This window comes from Calliphora vicina, chromosome 4 (genome assembly GCF_958450345.1).
Source record: "Calliphora vicina chromosome 4, idCalVici1.1, whole genome shotgun sequence".
In the NCBI taxonomy this organism is placed as follows: Eukaryota; Metazoa; Arthropoda; class Insecta; order Diptera; family Calliphoridae; genus Calliphora; species Calliphora vicina.
This window is the reverse complement of record NC_088783.1, coordinates 38872447-38890263: the sequence shown is the minus strand read 5'-3', so window position 1 is coordinate 38890263 and position 17817 is coordinate 38872447.

The following is a 17817-nucleotide window of genomic DNA, read 5'->3' as shown; positions in this document are numbered from 1 at the left end:
TGTACTTACTACATGATCTAATAATAATTTATACAATAACAAAAAAATGATTCAGAACTTTTTCAATTTCGTGAAACAAAACTTTTACAAGAGTATAGAATTAAGCGTCTTCATATTCAAATGATAAAACAATAATTAAACTCTCACTCTTCTCACATTTCCCCCTTTCTAAACTAAGTATTTATATGTTTTTGTTTTAGATTTCAAATTTATCTTCATTAATTGTGTATATGACATCCAAATTGCATTTGGAACTTTTTTGTACACATACTATACCCAGCAAAAAATAATGGAAGTCACGGTTTACAAACGACATCTTAATGTAAGTTTAATTTTAAACTAAAATCGAGTTTGTTATACATAAGTCAATAAATAGTGGTTCAAATGTAAAAATGCTGACAATCTGTGATCACAAACCAGTCTGAAAATTGAGTAAACACCACAAATTATTTGATTTTTTTTAAGATAATGAAAATCCTAAAATCTATCCAAAATTTAAAAGTTTCGGTTTGTTGGAGATTGGGCTGAATAATAGATTCGGTTCTGAAAAAAAACAAAGATTTAAAAATCGAACTATGTATAATGATTTTCATGATCTTGAAATGATCTAATCGAAATTCAACGGTGTTTACTCACGTTTAAGGCTGTGTGATATTTTCAAGCAAAATAGATTTTGCGTGAGTAAATTAATTAACCAAATATACAGTTTGTTTCCTGTCAAAATTTTCTCTAATATATTCGGTGATATCCTGATTGATGTGGATGAATTATATTACAACTATTAAGGTGAGAGAGATAACATCTGATCCCTAACAATAATCTCTAAGACCTTATAACAGACTGACAATACACTAATTGGACGGAAGTCTGAACAGTTTCTAGATGTCTTAACTTTTGGTATCGACACTATCCTACTAACTTTCCAAATCTTAGGAACAACAGATGTTGACAAAGCTTTATTAATGATAAATATTAAATGTCGCAAAGTGTAGTAGTATAATAAATTTCAAAAATCGAATATGTATGTATTTGATCTGCACCTACTGCGAAAGATCTTATACTATGAACTACATTCAAAACCTCGTTATAAGTGACATTATCAGAATGAACCCCTCCGAAAATGGAATATGAATTACACCATTATCAGCAGTTCCAGCCATTCGAAAAAAAATCATTAAACTCATTCAAAGAAATAGGAAATTTAGCAGCCCGAAGTTTATTCAACTTTCCAAAATTAAATTATCTTTATTTCTCACAAAAAAATTATTTTTTTTTTAAAAAATAGGACATAGCTAGATCGTCTTTAAATACATATATATGTTGTGGGATCTACAACCAATATTCCATGTCTGGTTGTGAGTAAAAAACTCAAAAGCAATAATTGCTTTATAGAAATTATAGTCGACCTGCGAAATATTCACATTTATGCTCGGTTCAGCAAAAAAATTTCGTTTTTTTCTTAAAACTTGTAAAATATGCAAAAGCTTACTTTTCAAGCTGTATGCTTAAAAAACTTGCCCTGCATATTAAATAAACCCTCCGTTACTCGCAACTGATCTGGTTGACACAGGCAAACATTTTTTATTGTAAATTTTTTTAAACACCCTAAATTTTAAGCTATTTTTTAATAAAATAATATTTTTACTGCATTTTGTTTGTATTACTCTTTTAAATACATTGCATTTAATATTGTTTTTATATTTTCGAAATAAAAATGAAGAGATTATTTTCAAACGCGCCTTTCTTTATTGATATCAATTTGATACATTGCGACTAGTCGCGATTGAAAATGATTGCGACTAACGGAGGGTTAAATGAATACAACTGGTCCAAATCTGAACGATCGGATATTTTTAGAGACCGACCGAATATACACAGAAACGTATTTTTTAATGTAAAATGTATATTAATATATTAATTGGCCAAGTTATTAGCGAATTGTGTGTTTTTATATAAAAAATTGATTTTTGGTCAGAAATATAAGTGATCACAGATCGAGTTCCTTTTCTTGATTAAACGCTTATTGGCCAAGTTATTAGCGAATTTAGATATTCTGAGTTTTTATATAAAAAAAATCGATTTTTGTCCAGAAATATGAGTGATCACAGATCGAGCTCCTTTTCTTGATTAAACGCTTATTGGCCAAGTTATTAGCGAATTTAGATATTTTGAGTTTTTATATAAAAAATTGATTTTTGGTCAGAAATATGAGTGATCACAGATCGAGCTCCTTTTTTAGATTAAAAGCTTATTGGCCAAGTTATTATCGAATTTAGATATTCTGTGTTTTTATATAAACAAATCGATTTTTGGTCAGAAATATGAGTGATCACAGATTGAGCTCATTTAAACGCTTATTGGCCAAGTTATTAGCGATTTTAGATATTATGGGTTTTTATATAAAAAACGATATTTGGTCAGAAATATGATTGATAACATATGGAGCTCCTTTTCTTGATTAAACGCTTATTGGCCAAGTTATTAGCGAATTTAGATATATTGAGTTTTTATATAAGAAATTGATTTTTGTTCAGAAATATAAGTGATCACATATCGAGTTCCTTTTCTTGATTAAACGCTTATTGGCCAAGTTATTGGCGAATTTAGATATTTTGTGTTTTTATATAAAAAATCGATTTTTGGTCAGAAATATAAGTGATCACAGATCGAGTTCCTTTTCTTGATTAAACGCTTATTGGCCAAGTTATTGGCGAATTTAGATATTTTGTGTTTTTATATAAAAAATCGATTTTTGGTCAGAAATATCAGTGATCACAGATCGAGCTCCTTTTCTTGATTAAATGCTTATTGGCCAAGTTATTAGCGATTATAGATATTTTGTGTTTTTATATAAAAAATCGATTTTTGGTCAGAAATATCAGTGATCACAGATCGAGCTCCTTTTCTTGATTAAATGCTTATTGGCCAAGTTATTAGCGATTATAGATATTTTGTGTTTTTATATAAAAAATCGATTTTTGGTCAGAAATATCAGTGATCACAGATCGAGCTGCTTTTCTAGATTAAACGATTATTGGCCAAGTTATTAGCGAATTTAGATATTTTGAGTTTTTATATAAAAAATCGATTTTTGTTCAGCAAAATGAGTGATCACAGATCGAGCTTCTTTTTTTGATTAAACGCTTATTGGCCAAGTTATTAGCGATTTTAGATATAAAAAATTGATTTTTGTTCAGAAATATAAGTGATCACAGATCGAGTTCCTTTTCTTGATTAAACGCTTATTGGCCAAGTTATTGGCGAATTTAGATATTTTGTGTTTTTATATAAAAAATCGATTTTTGGTCAGAAATATAAGTGATCACAGATCGAGTTCCTTTTCTTGATTAAACGTTTATTGGCCAAGTTATTGGCGAATTTAGATATTTTGTGTTTTTATATAAAAAATCGATTTTTGGTCAGAAATATCAGTGATCACAGATCGAGCTCCCTTTCTTGATTAAATGCTTATTGGCCAAGTTATTAGCGAATTTAGATATTTTGATTTTTTATATAAAAAATCGATTTTTGTTCAGCAAAATGAGTGATCACAGATCGAGCTTCTTTTTTTGATTAAACGCTTATTGGCCAAGTTATTAGCGATTTTAGATATTTTGTCTTTTTATATAAAAAATTGATTTTTGGTCAGAAATATGAGTGGACACAGATCGAGCTGCTTTTCTAGATTAAACGATTATTGGCCAAGTTATTAGCGAATTTAGATATTTTGTGTTTTTATATAAAAAATCGATTTTTGGTCAGAAATATAAGTGATCGCAGATCGAGCTCCTTGGCCAAGTTATTAGCGATTTTTGATATTTTGTGTTTTTATATAAAAAATTGATTTTTGGTCAGAAATATGAGTGATCACAGATCGATCTCCTTTTCTTGATTAAACGCTTATTGGCCAAGTTATTAGAGATTTTTGATATTTTGTGTTTTTATATAAAAAACTGATTTTTTGTCAGAAATATCAGTGATCACAGATCGAGCTCCTTTTCTTGATTAAATGCTTATTGGCCAAGTTATTAGCGATTATAGATATTTTGTGTTTTTATATAAAAAATCGATTTTTGGTCAGAAATATCAGTGATCACAGATCGAGCTGCTTTTCTAGACTAAACGATTATTGGCCAAGTTATTATCGAATTTATATATTTTGATTTTTTACATAAAAAATTGATTTTTGGTCAGAAATATAAGTGATCACCAGGGAAACCAAAATATGCAAATGCATGTTTTTTCTGGTGAGTCGAATGAGCACATGGATAAGATATTACACGTTTCAGAACTATTTAAGAATTTTGGCATCGATTTGTTAGCGCATATTTTTGCATATTTTACCCTTAAATTCATATTTTTGCATATATTTGTTTTAAGAGCATATTTATATCATATTTTTGCGTTTTTAGAGCATATTTTACTGTTTAATAGCATATTTTGACTTTATCAAAAACAAGTTTGGTTTTACTTATTTTTCGCTGTTGTGTTACAGGTTTTTACTTCCTTTGATTAAAATTCAAAATTGAAAAATAGATGGTTTTTCACCAAAAAAAAATTAAAAAAAAAAATTTTAAAAAAAAATAAAATTTAAAAAAAAAAATTTTAAAAAACAATTCGAAAAATTTTTTTTTCCAAAAAACAAAAAAAAAATTTTGTTCACCTAAAAATATTTATATTTTTTATTTTGAAGTATAATTTGGTGAAGGGTATATAAGATTCGGCACAGCCGAATATAGCTCTCTTCCTTGTTTTAATAAAAAATAAGCACTATTTTAATAATAGTTAGTTTTAATTCAAACTTAACCGTTCTAAGTATTAAAGAAATATTGTCTTTTAAATTTGCTCCTGTAACATTAGTTGATGTCGAAAGAACATTTTCTATGTATTAAAATGTTTTCAGATCCAATAGACAACGATTTTTATTTGAAAATTTAAGTAAATTTTTTTTGGTTAAAAATGATGTAAAATTGATGCATATTTTTTAAATTTTAAGAGCATATTTTAAAGTTTTTACTGCATATTTAAAGCGCTTAAAACGCTTTTTTTAGAGCATATTTTCGGTTTCCCTGGTGATCACAGATCGAGCTCCCTTTCTTGATTAAACGCTAAAGGCCAAGTTATTAGCGATTTTAGATATTTTGAGTTTTATATAAAAATATATTTTTGTTCAGAAATATAAGTGATCACAGATCGATCTCCTTTTCTTGATTAAATGCTTATTGGCCAAGTTATTCGCGATTTTAGATATTTTGAGTTTTTATATAAAAAAATCGATTTTTGGTCAGAAATATGAGTGATCACAGATCGAGCTCCTTTTCTTGATTAAACGTTTATTGGCCAAGTTATTAGCGAATTTAGATATTTTGAGTTTTATATAAAAAATCTATTTTTGTTCAGAAATATAAGTGATCACAGATCGATCTCCTTTTCTTGATTAAATGCTTATTGGCCAAGTTATTAGCGAATTTATATATTTTGATTTTTGGTCAGAAATATCAGTGATCACAGATCGAGCTCCCTTTCTTAATTAAACGCTTATTGGCCAAGTTATTAGCGAATTTAGATATTTTGAGTTTTATATAAAAAATCTATTTTTGTTCAGAAATATAAGTGATCACAGATCGATCTCCTTTTCTTGATTAAATGCTTATTGGCCAAGTTATTAGCGAATTTAGATATTTTGAGTTGTTCGATATTTCGAGTTTTTATATAAAAAAATCGATTTTTGTTCAGAAATATGAGTGATCACAGATCGAGCTCCTTTTCTTGATAAAACACTTATGGGCCAAGTTATTACCGAATTTAGATATATTGAGTTTTTTTTATAAAAAATTGATTTTTGGTCAGAAATATGAGTGATCACAGATCGAACTCCGTTTCTTGATTAAACGCTTATTGGCCAAGTTATTAGCGAATTTAGATATTGTGTGTTTTTATATAAACAAATCGATTTTTAGCCAGAAATATAAGTGATTACAGATCGAGCTTCATTTCTTGATTAAACGATTATTGGCCAAGTTATTAGCGAATTTAAATATTTTGAGTTTTTATATAAAAAATCGATTATTTTCAGAAATATGAGTGATCACAGATCGAGCTCCTTTTCTTGATTAAATGCTTATTGGCCAAGTTATTAGCGAATTTAGATATTCTGAGTTTTTATATAAAAAATTTATTTTTGGTCAGAAATATAAGGATCACAAGTTATTAGCGAATCTGTGAGTGATCACAGATCGAGCTCCTTTTCTTGATTAAATGCTTATTGGCCAAGTTATTAGCGAATTTAGATATTTTGAGTTTTTATATAAAAAATTGATTTTTGGTCAGAAATATAAGGATCACAGATCGAGCTCCTTTTCTAGATTAAACGCTTATTGGCCAAGTTATTAGCGATTTTAGATATTATTGGTTTTTATATAAAAAATTGATTTTTGGTCAGAAAAATGAGTGATCACAGATCGAGCTCCTTTTCTTGATTAAACGCTTATTGGCCAAGTTATTAGCGATTTTAGATATTTTGAGTTTCTATATAAAAAATTGATTTTTGGTCAGAAATATGAGTGATCACAGATCGAGCTCCTTTTCTTGATTAAACGCATATTGGCCAAGTTATTAGTGATTTTAGATATTTTGAGTTTCTATATAAAAAATTGATTTTTGGTCAAAAATATGAGAGATCACAAATCGAGTTTTTTTTGATTAAACGCTTATTGGCCAAGTTATTAGCGAATTTAGATATATTGAGTTTTTATATAAAAAATTGATTTTTGGTCAGAAATATGAGTGATCACAGATCGAACTCCTTTTCTTGATTAAATGCTTATTGGCCTAGTTATTAGCGAATTTTGTGTTTTTATATAAAAAATTGATTTTATGTCAGAAATATGAGTGATCACAGATCGAGCTTCTTTTCTTGATTAAACGCTTATTGGCCAAGTTATTAGCGAATTTAGATATTTTGAGTTTTATATAAAAAATCTATTTTTGTGATCACAGAATTTAGATATTTTGAGTTTTATATAAAAAATCTATTTTTGTTCAGAAATATGAGTGATCACAGATCGAACTCCTTTTCTTGATTAAATGCTTATTGGCCAAGTTATTAGCGAATTTAGATATTTTGTGTTTTTATATAAACAAATCGATTTTTGGCCAAAAATATAAGTGATCACAGATCGAGCTTCTTTTCTTGATTAAACGCTTATTGGCCAAGTTATTAGCGAATTTAGATATTTTGAGTTATTAGCGAATTTAGATATTTTGTTTTGTTATATAAAAAAATCGATTTTTGTTCAGAAATATGAGTGATCACAGATCGATGTATTTTGCAGATATATAAGTGGGCATATTAGTGGACGTGGACAATTTTTATTTCTGTAAAAACTTTTGCAGACTATCGGTGTATCCGTTTTCCGATTTTAGATAAATCGAAAAAAGTGGGCGTGGTCAATTTTTCATTCCGTAAAAACCTAAGACTATGACCAACATTTTAAAAATATTGTCTAAATCGGTCCGGCCGTACTCTACTGATGCAATTACCAACGAACGATATTTGATTTTTATTTATATAGAAGATAGATAAACTCATTTAATTAATCTCTTTAAAATAATCATACATATTTCTTAATTTCTAGATAAAACTGTGTAAATTTATAATTTATCTTTTCGATATTTGGTATTAATAGAATTTTAGATAAGACGAGCTACAATATATAGACTACAGGCATATGACGCTTGCACTGGCACACAAAGCATTAATGATAAGAATATTTATTGTTTGCACTGCACTCAATGCAGTATTTGTAGAACTAATGTTGTGTCATTTGGTTGGTACCTTCCATAAATTTGTCCACACTTATAAAGAAATAATAATTAAACATTGTTTATGGGTTATTCACATTCATTTGAAGTTATTTATCACAATATGTGCTCCAATAGGATATGGGTTTATGGCTAAGGGTTCAATTCAATTCTCACAATATAATCTTCATATAATGTATACATTTTCTCGTTTCTTCAAACTGACTTTTAGCTATAATTTCATTTCTTAGATTTCTCAAAATTCTTATACATAATTAAATTATTAGTAAATTTAAAGATTTTTTTTTGAACATCCTTTATTTTGTTTGCAGTTCCCTGAAAAGTTTACTACTTATTGCCAAAATTCCTTTTTCAGTCTGTTATTAATCTAAAAATAAAACAAAATTGTCATCAAAATAAATTTACAATTAAGAAAACATTCAGTAAATACTTACATGTGGGTGGTTGAGTATTCAATATGCTATTTTTTTGATCTTGAAAATTTAAAAAAAAAACATTGTTTTTAATTTTTATTATAAATACATTTCATTGTATATAGATTTTACTGTGTGTTCTTACAAAAATTTCGTTGTAAAGCGATTACATTACATAGTACATACATATTTATTTATTTATACAAGTAAAATAAATAAATACTAAGTTAAATTTTAAAATTTAAAATATATATATTTTTTAATATATACAGCTATGTAAATTAACAAAAAGTTTTTTTTAAATTTTTTTGCTTTTACATATTTGGCAGATTTTAATTATTTTTTTTTTTAATTCAAGTTGTATATTCCAGTTGTATATTCCAGTTTTGAAAAAATCAGTCCTTTTTAAAATGAGACATTAAATAAGTAATTTGTCTACATTTTATTTGTAGTATTATTTATTCTTTACAATTTTTTTTTTAATAAAGCTTTTTAAAATATGTTTACAATGAATTTATATGTATATATGTGTAAGTGAATGAATCGAGTATATAGATATTATTAAAAGTACTATTAATATTTTTAAGTAAAAACTAGTTTTTTGGACTTGAAAATATATTTTATATTTTTTACAATTTAGAAAAATTTTAATTTTTTTTGGTTGTGTAAAATCAGTTCTTTTGAAACTACATTATGACTTTGTAATATTTAAGTAATTATATTTTTAATCACTTTTATTTAGGGTTTCTAAGGCTTTTAAGATCAAAAAATACTTCAAAGTTCTTAACCCAATGACGACACCTTTAAAAGGTATTGTTTTAAAGGTTTTAGATAATGTGATATGATATTTATTTTTAAGTCAAATATCACTTTTAAACTTATTGTTCATGGTGGTGATTCAATCGGTTTCTGAGTCATTAATACAAACGTTAAAATATTTAACTAATATTTTTTTTATCAAATTCATGGAATTTAAATAGGTATTTTACTTAATAATGTTTATGTTTATAACTCTTTCCATCAACAAGAACAAAAATAGAAGGTGGATGATATTATTACGATTTCTAATATACATACATATGTATCTCATTTATAATATTGCACTTTCATTTTGAAAAATTTACTAAAAAATAGGATTCTTAACAAGTAAGAGTTCTATATTAGGCAATAAACATGTTTTCTTTGAGAAATATGAAAATATAAATATAAGAAATATAAAAATTGGGCTCAAAAAACAAATTGACCCAATGTCGGTACGAAAGCTGGAAGATCTTTGAATAGCCTTTCGTTTGATATCCAATTTGTGGATGTTTCCAACTATATGCAAAACATACGTAATAGGAAATTCTGGTGAAAAGGTTTTGTCAAAATATTCGTTTTCCAAATATTAGCGCATAACGCAATGTTGTATTACTTCCAACATTTTCAATACGTTTGTCCAATTCCATAAAAAAGTGGTGTAGATTTTTTGCTGGCGTCGTCATCGGCCCATATTTTGAATAGCCCATCAAGTAAACGACGAGCGCTATAGGGCGATAATTACCCACATCTTTTGGCCGGAATTGGATGATATGGACACCAACGAAATGTGGTTTCAACAGGACGTCGCTACGTGACACACAGCTCATGCCACATTCTGCAGGAGCGATTTAAGGTGATGTGAACTTACCACCAAGATCGTGCGATTTTACCCCGTTAGACATTTTTTGTGGGGTTTTCTTAAGTCTCAGGTCAATGCAATTAAGCCACAAGCCCTCAAAGCCAACGTAACCCATGCCATCATTCAAATTCAACATAAATTATGCGCCAGCATCATGGACAACTTAAGCCAATATAATTTTTTTTTTTTTGGAAAAAAACAATATTTTTCATGTCGTTTTAAAAAACAAAAAATTTTGAATTTAGCTAAAAAAATTATTTTTTTTTGTAAAAAAAAATTATATTTCTAAATCGACTGCGAAGATTAAAAACATGTTAAGCACTACTTAAAGGTAATTTTATTGCGTTTTTGAGTTACTTGAATATTTGTTGTGCAACTTCCTCCATTTTCGAAATAACGGTATATCTCAAAAATACAAGCTAACCTAACGGTTAGCACCACTGAATTCAGCGTACCCGAATTAGTTTAACCCACTGGGTGCCCCGCTTGACAGGAAAAAAGTGTCAATTTCGTGCAAAGTGTTATTGGGTTGTTTAATTTTTTAAAAACTTTTTCTTTTAAAATACCTTAATTCCACATACAAATTAAAGTCTGACCCCCATTTTCTTAATCTCTGGTTATTTTTTATCGTGACGATAAACTGACAGTTCTCATACAAAAATAATGTTAATCGGAGGTTTATCGTTACGAAAAACGATAACCAGATATTGAGAAAATGGGGGTGAATGTATAGACCATTATTTATATTCCGATGATATGATAATGTTAAAATGAAGCATGATTCACTTAAATCGATTAGCTTTTTTACCAATCAAAAGTATTTACTTTGATAACTCGGAAACCAAACTGGTACCACCATGAAATAGAATATACTATATTTTGGACAAGTTTTAAACATATTTAGGTTATTGAACTTAAAGACCTTTGACCTAATAGTTGTAATGTCACACCAGCTTTAGAATAAAATATCAGCTATAACGAATCAAATTTAATTTCGAACATAAATGGATTTTGTTGAACAATACTTTAATGATTTCTTTTTAAGAATTTTAGAAAAAAAAAAACATTAAGACAGCTTAATTAAAATTCTAAAACTCTATTCAGTTCCACTCAGCTGGTGTCCTAATTATTAAATAAAATCATAATGTATATTACAAAAAAACTTTAGTGTAACTAACAAACTTAAACACAGGTTTTTACAAAATGTTTAAATAAGTTTTGTTTCCAAAAAAAAAATTCCAATTTAATAAATGTACATAGTTTAACTATAAAAAATTCAATGTTTTAATGGTTTTTATTAAAAATTTAGCTGCTTGTCAGTCTTAATATTTAGCAGCGGTATATAGTTTTTTTACATCAATAATTATACATACTATTTGGGGAGAGTTTGATTTATTATTAATTTATTTTATGTTTTACATTTTTTTCTTAGCTTTTTCTTTATTTTTTGTGTAAAAACTATGATTTCTTAAAATTGATGATTTGATAAGTTTTGTATTTTGTTTTATAGGTATTAATTTATATTTATTGTTTTATTTTCAGTGTGTTTGATTTTTTTTTGCATGAATTTTTTAATTTACATATTGATGACATGCTGAGCAAGGTCACCACAACACATTTCTTGTCATGTGTATTGTTTTGTTTTGTTTATAAAACGAGATTGGAGAAATAAATTTAAATAATGCTTTGAATATTTTATACATGAACTCATAACTATTATTCTATTATATCGAATACCAATAACAAACCGGTTGTTGGAAGAAATTATTTTATTATTAAGAGTATTTGTGCTGACTTTATTAACTGTATTTCAAAACGTATTGTAAAAAAATAAATTAGAAGAGATAGAGAATTAAGTTATTTCTCAGGTTCAAATTGCATTGTTTTAAATATGTATACATTTGTATACATACTACCAGCAGCCGAATTGCCGCCTTCGTGAACGAATAAGCTATCGTATCAAAAAATTATTTCGAAATGAGAAAATTACGATAAATTTTACTCGATATACGGCAATTCGGCCCCCAGTATTTTTCACATAAATTCTTTACATTCCAAAATGTTTCGTTTTATAAAATGTGGCCGGCATTTTGTGGTTTGTAAATCCCTTTATGCCATCAATATAGTTTATAATAATTTGTATTGTATTTATTTGTTTAATGGAATATTTATTTATTCTATTAGTTGTTTGTTTGTGTATTGTTGTGCGTTGTTAAATTGTTTATTTTAATTTTATTAATTATATATTTCAATAAATTAAACATTAATTATGTTTTTCTGTTTTTTATCATTGAACACTTAAATTTATTTCTTATTTTTTTTGTAATTTAACTTCGTTGTTTGTTTTTGTTCTAAAAAAAATATATTTATATAAATATTTTCGTTGTTTAAATGAAAAGAGAATTTTTAATACAGTTTGTTTTTGTTTTCTTCATTTCTTTGTTAAAATTTCTTAAAATAAACAAAAATTAAATAATTTATTTAAAATAATACAATACAAAAAAAAAAAAAAAAACATTAAACAAAATTAACAATATTATAGTATAATAGTAAACTAAAGATTAAAATAATTGTTCATTAAGTGAAAATTGTACTTTAAAATAGTTTCCTCGTGTTTTTGTTTTTGTTCTTCTACAACTTAAATTTTTAAATTACAAAATAAATTAACAAATGATTTGAAAAAAAGGTTTTTTTTTGTAAATAAACAATATGTTTAATAATAAAAAAGACTCTAAATGGTGTGTGAGCGGCGTTGTATATACATAAAAATATAATTATATTAATGGTTTGCAAATTAATTTGTTTATGCTAAATTAACCAAAAAAAATCTTAAAGCTTTTAGTAAACAGTAGAGCGAGCTATGGGAGATTTTGTTTAAACATCTTTTGTTTTTTTTTAATTAAATGATCTACACATGACTTCGGGGAATTTGTTTATTTGTTGTTTGTTATTTTCGGTAGAATTTTCATTTGGTTGATAAATTTTGTGGGTTTTGCACAGTCAATTTAATTTTTAACAAGTTTGAAAATAAGAGAAATTAATGAATTTGAAAATGTTTAAATATTTTTATGGAAAAAAAGTGAAATTTACATTTTTTAACACGTGTTAAACTGTAAGGCAAAGGCAAAATTTTAAAAATATTTTAATTACAATTTTTATAAAAAAAATCAGAAATCCCAGGAAAAACTGTATTAGTTGCTTAAGTAGTTATTGAATGCATATATGTATATAGCCAGTACTTGTTCTGAAGTTAACACTAGGGTTCCTAATTTTCCTGACTTTTTCCATTTCTGGGAAATATTAAACAAATCTGTTAATACCGGGAATTCCCGGAAATTTTTTAATACTAAATTATGTTTAAAACCAATAAATGTTTAAATTCAATAATCGGTTAATTTTATTAAAAGATTTAACAAATTCAACTAAGTTAAATCTGGAAAAGAATGCATAAGCAAAAGAACTTTTTCAATTAAGAATGTATGTAATCAAATTTAAATCAATATTATTTATTGTCCTTATTATTTCTATTTTAATGTTAAGCATCTTAATAATTCCTTAAAAAACTTAACATTTCAATTCGTAGTAAGTTGTCCTAATAGAACAATTTATTTTCCAGTTTTAAATAAACATTTAAAACCGAATTTATTGGCAATCCAATGATTCACTCTAAATGACCGAATTGTTTTCATGTGACTGAAAAATATTAGTTGGGGTGACAAAAATTCGGTTATTTAAATCGTAATTCGTCTGTGTCAACTGAAGGTTGATATTGATTTTATTGGCAATACTCGCAATCAATCAGTTGTATCTGTCCAAAAAAAAGTACTGTAACTTTAAGAAGAAAACTTAAAAAGAAATCCCCTAATTTTCTAAAATAAAAAATGTTCCGGGAAATTATTTCCGATTAGGAAGCCTAGTTGCGACCAATGCTTTTGACGCCTTCAGAACAAGTTATATCCTTTTCTTGGAATAATTCTGGAACCAACGACTTTTGCTTGCAATTCACCCTAGGAACTAGTTCTATGAAAGCACAATATAACTAACACACATTTATAACCCATTAAAGCATATCATCCGATTAATATGACGCAAACACATTTTTTTTTAGAAAAAAGGTTTGATATTTTAGTATATTTCTTATATTGTTAACACTTTAACTAAAAATTTATTATTTGTTCTATTCCGGATCTTTTCATAAGCCCATAATTTTCGATAATAATCGGATTAAGTAACGTATAAAATATTAGGCAGTAATCGGTTAAAACTAGTTCTTCCATCAATGTTTTTTTGTTTGAAATTGTCACACCTGGAACTAGTTCCGAGAAGCAGTTAAGGACATTTTATTAGTTCTTCCAATTTGAATTTAAATTGTATTTTATTTCCAAAATAAAATTAAAAGTTTTTTAATAGGTTCCATGAAGTTCTTTCGAAACCAGTTTATAATCTTTAGAACTAGTTTAGAACCAATATAAAACTAGAACTATATAACTATGTACTTCCTATAAAACTCTATAGAATTACTTAACAATCATAATACCGTTCCATAAAAGGGGTTCCCGAAGAGGTTGTGATATCACTATACCATTTCCAATTGTATATCAGAAAATTCTAATAGAATTAATTATACATAATAATTTCTAGATTTGATTCCTTAACCATTCCGTTAATGAATTCATTATGAATTAATTGAAGGCTAAATTCCTTTGTACTTCAAATGTATTGAATTCATTCCTTTGAGAATTCGATTCAATTATATTAAAATTTTCTAGAATTGAAATCCATTACAAAATATCTTTAAAAATGTATTGAATGATTCAAATTTTCTTCAAGTCAAATCTATAACAAAAAGGTTTAACTAACTTTTTTTCAATTCAGTTTGAAAATGTTTAGAAGTAAAACAAAACTAAATGAAGCAAAAATTGAATTCAATTTGTAATAGATTGGAATTAACAAAAATTTTATCATTCTAAGGTTGAATTAATTCTGTTATGAATTAATTCAACGATGAATGAATTCTATTTAAATCAAAGTCCTTGAATTAAGCTAAAGAACTAGATGTTGGGAATGGATTTATGAAATGAATAGCTGCAAAATTTTTAAATCCAAATTACGATTTAAGTGAATTAAATTAATAAATTCCAAGCTCCGGTTTTAGGTATAATTTAAAAAATCTGAAATATAATTAGAAATTTTGGAAATGTAATTAGAATATTCTTAAATACAATTAGAAAATTCTTAAATACAATTTGAAAATTTCCGGAATAGAAACTTCTGAAATACATTTGGAAATGGTGTAGTAACTACTATGGACCAAAGAATCGGAAGTTGTTCTAATTAAATTTGTTCTAAAACAAGTGATTTTGGAACAAGCTCTAAAAATGTTTCTGGGATTAGCAGACTTTTAACAATTCTTCATTGTCATAATTTTTAGAAATAGTTTTAGAAGAAGACAAATTAGCAGGTTTTAGTTAGAAATAGTCAAAATTAAAATTTGCAAATACGGCTAGTACGGAAACAAACCTTAACATTTAATTTTTCAACCATGAACAAAGAATTCCAACCTTAAAAAATATGTAGACATTTAAAGAAATTAAAAATAAAATCATTTTAAACAATAAAAATTCCTTGCTCTTAGGAAAAAGTCCTAATATATTTGATCGTTTTCTTTTTTGTTTAATGGTATGATGGTCTCCTTAGATATCACAAACTTTTTTTACATGATCCACATAAAATGAATACAAATTTTATTCAAAAGTGACTTGAGATATGAATTAATTAAACAAAAGAATTGAGAGTCAGTTAGCCAGCCAGCCAGACACAAAATGAATACCAAAATAATAATGAAATTAAAAAACAAGTAAGAGTACTATATTCGGCCGTGCCGAATCTTAAATACCCTCCACCTAAATATGATGGTATAAAAACTGAAATAATATAACAATTGTTAGAAAGACTAGTTTACGCAGAAGATATTTTATATCAAATTTACAAAAAATTTTATCTAATTCAGCAATTTAAAAATTTAACAATTTATATACTTAATAATTAGTTAATATGTTTGGATCAACATTTTTCCCTTTTAACATCAAGTGAAGAAAAAGAGTATAAAAAAGGGTACACAAATATATTTAGACAAATTTCAAAATATTTTGTTGTGGGACATATGTGGGAGCTATGACCTATTATGATTCGATTGTCATAAAATATTTTAACGTGATTTTTATGTATTTATATGAGAGCTGTGGCCGATTATGGACCAATATTCACAAAATTCAGTATTATGATTTTTGAATACAAATTACTGATCTGTGTACTATTTTGGTTTAATATATGGATGCTATGACCTATTATGCTCCTAAGTATTTAAGAGCTATTTTTGAAGAATTTCATATAAACAACGCTATTAAGAAGAGTGGACCTTATATGGGAGCTATGCCGAATTATGGACCAATATTTAAAAAATCTATCTTGTAGCTCGATTCTTGGATACAAATTACTGATCGGTGTAAAATTTTGGTTCAGTATAGATTTTTATGGATATTTGTGCTGGTTAATGTGTTTTCCTGAAGTGGTTCTTATATGGAGGTTAAGACCAATTATGGGCCTATCATCATAAAATTTGGTACATCGATTTTTTTTATGTATTGAATAAATTTGTTTTGAATTTCAACCTGATAAATATATTTGTAAGAAATTTATGAGGATTTTAGTGATTTTCGGGAGTGGAGCTATGGTTAAATATGGACCGATATTCACAAAATCCAGAAGTATGATTACTGGATACAAATTACTGATCTGTGCGTAATTTCATTTTGATATCGATATGTTTCTAATATTTTTTAAGGTTAATATCTTTTTTCGGAAATGGGCCTTATAGGGGAGCTATGACCAATTATCGGCCAATCTGCATAAAATTTGGTACAGTGATATCTATATATATGAGTATAATTTTTGTCGAATTTTAGCATGATGAATGTATTTATAAGAGATTTATGAGTACTTAACTGATTTTCGGAAGTGAACCTTATATGGGAGCTGTGGTCAAATATGGACCGATATTCACAAAATCCAGTAGTATGATTTCTAAATATAAACTACGGATCTGTGTGAAATTTAGTTTTGATATTGATATTTTTTAGATATTTATGTAGGTTATTGTGTTTTTCGGAAGTGGTCCTTATATGGGACCTATAACCAATTATCGGCCGATCTTCACAGAATTAGGTATAGCGATTTTGGTATATATGGGGATTATTCATGTCGAATTTCAACTTGATAGCGATATTTATAAGACATTTATGCTTATTTAAGAGATTTTCGGAAGTGTACTTTATATGGGGGCTATGGTCAAATATGGGCCGATCCACAAAAAATTTGGAGTTGTAATTTTCTTAAGCACGAAACTTATTTTGCCTGAATTTTGTGTGGATACTGCAATTTTGTAGGAATTTACAGACCATATAACCATATTTTGGGAAGAAATTTGTATGGGGGCTTGGAGAAATCATGGACCGATTCTTATAATTTTCGCCAGAGTTAGTCCGTTTAACATAAAAATAACGTGTGTGCAATTTTATGGTATTATCTGCAATATGTTTGCACAAATAAGGAAAACTATGTTAAAATTATCAAGTTTTTTTTTAGGTTGTCTCACATTTTGGTTCATAACTCTGGTTCCACTGAACCGATTTTGCTGATTTTCAATACCAAACTGCTTAGGAGAACAATAAACATTTTTTTTGCAAGTCTTCCAATTTTGTTTGCCTATTTTGGACGAGAGCGTGTTTTACACAGACAGACAGACAGACAGACGGACAGACAGACGGACATGGCTCAATCGTCTTAGAATTTCATAAGGATCAATAATATATATACTTTGTTGGGTCTCAGATGAATATTTCTCAATGTTACACACGGAAT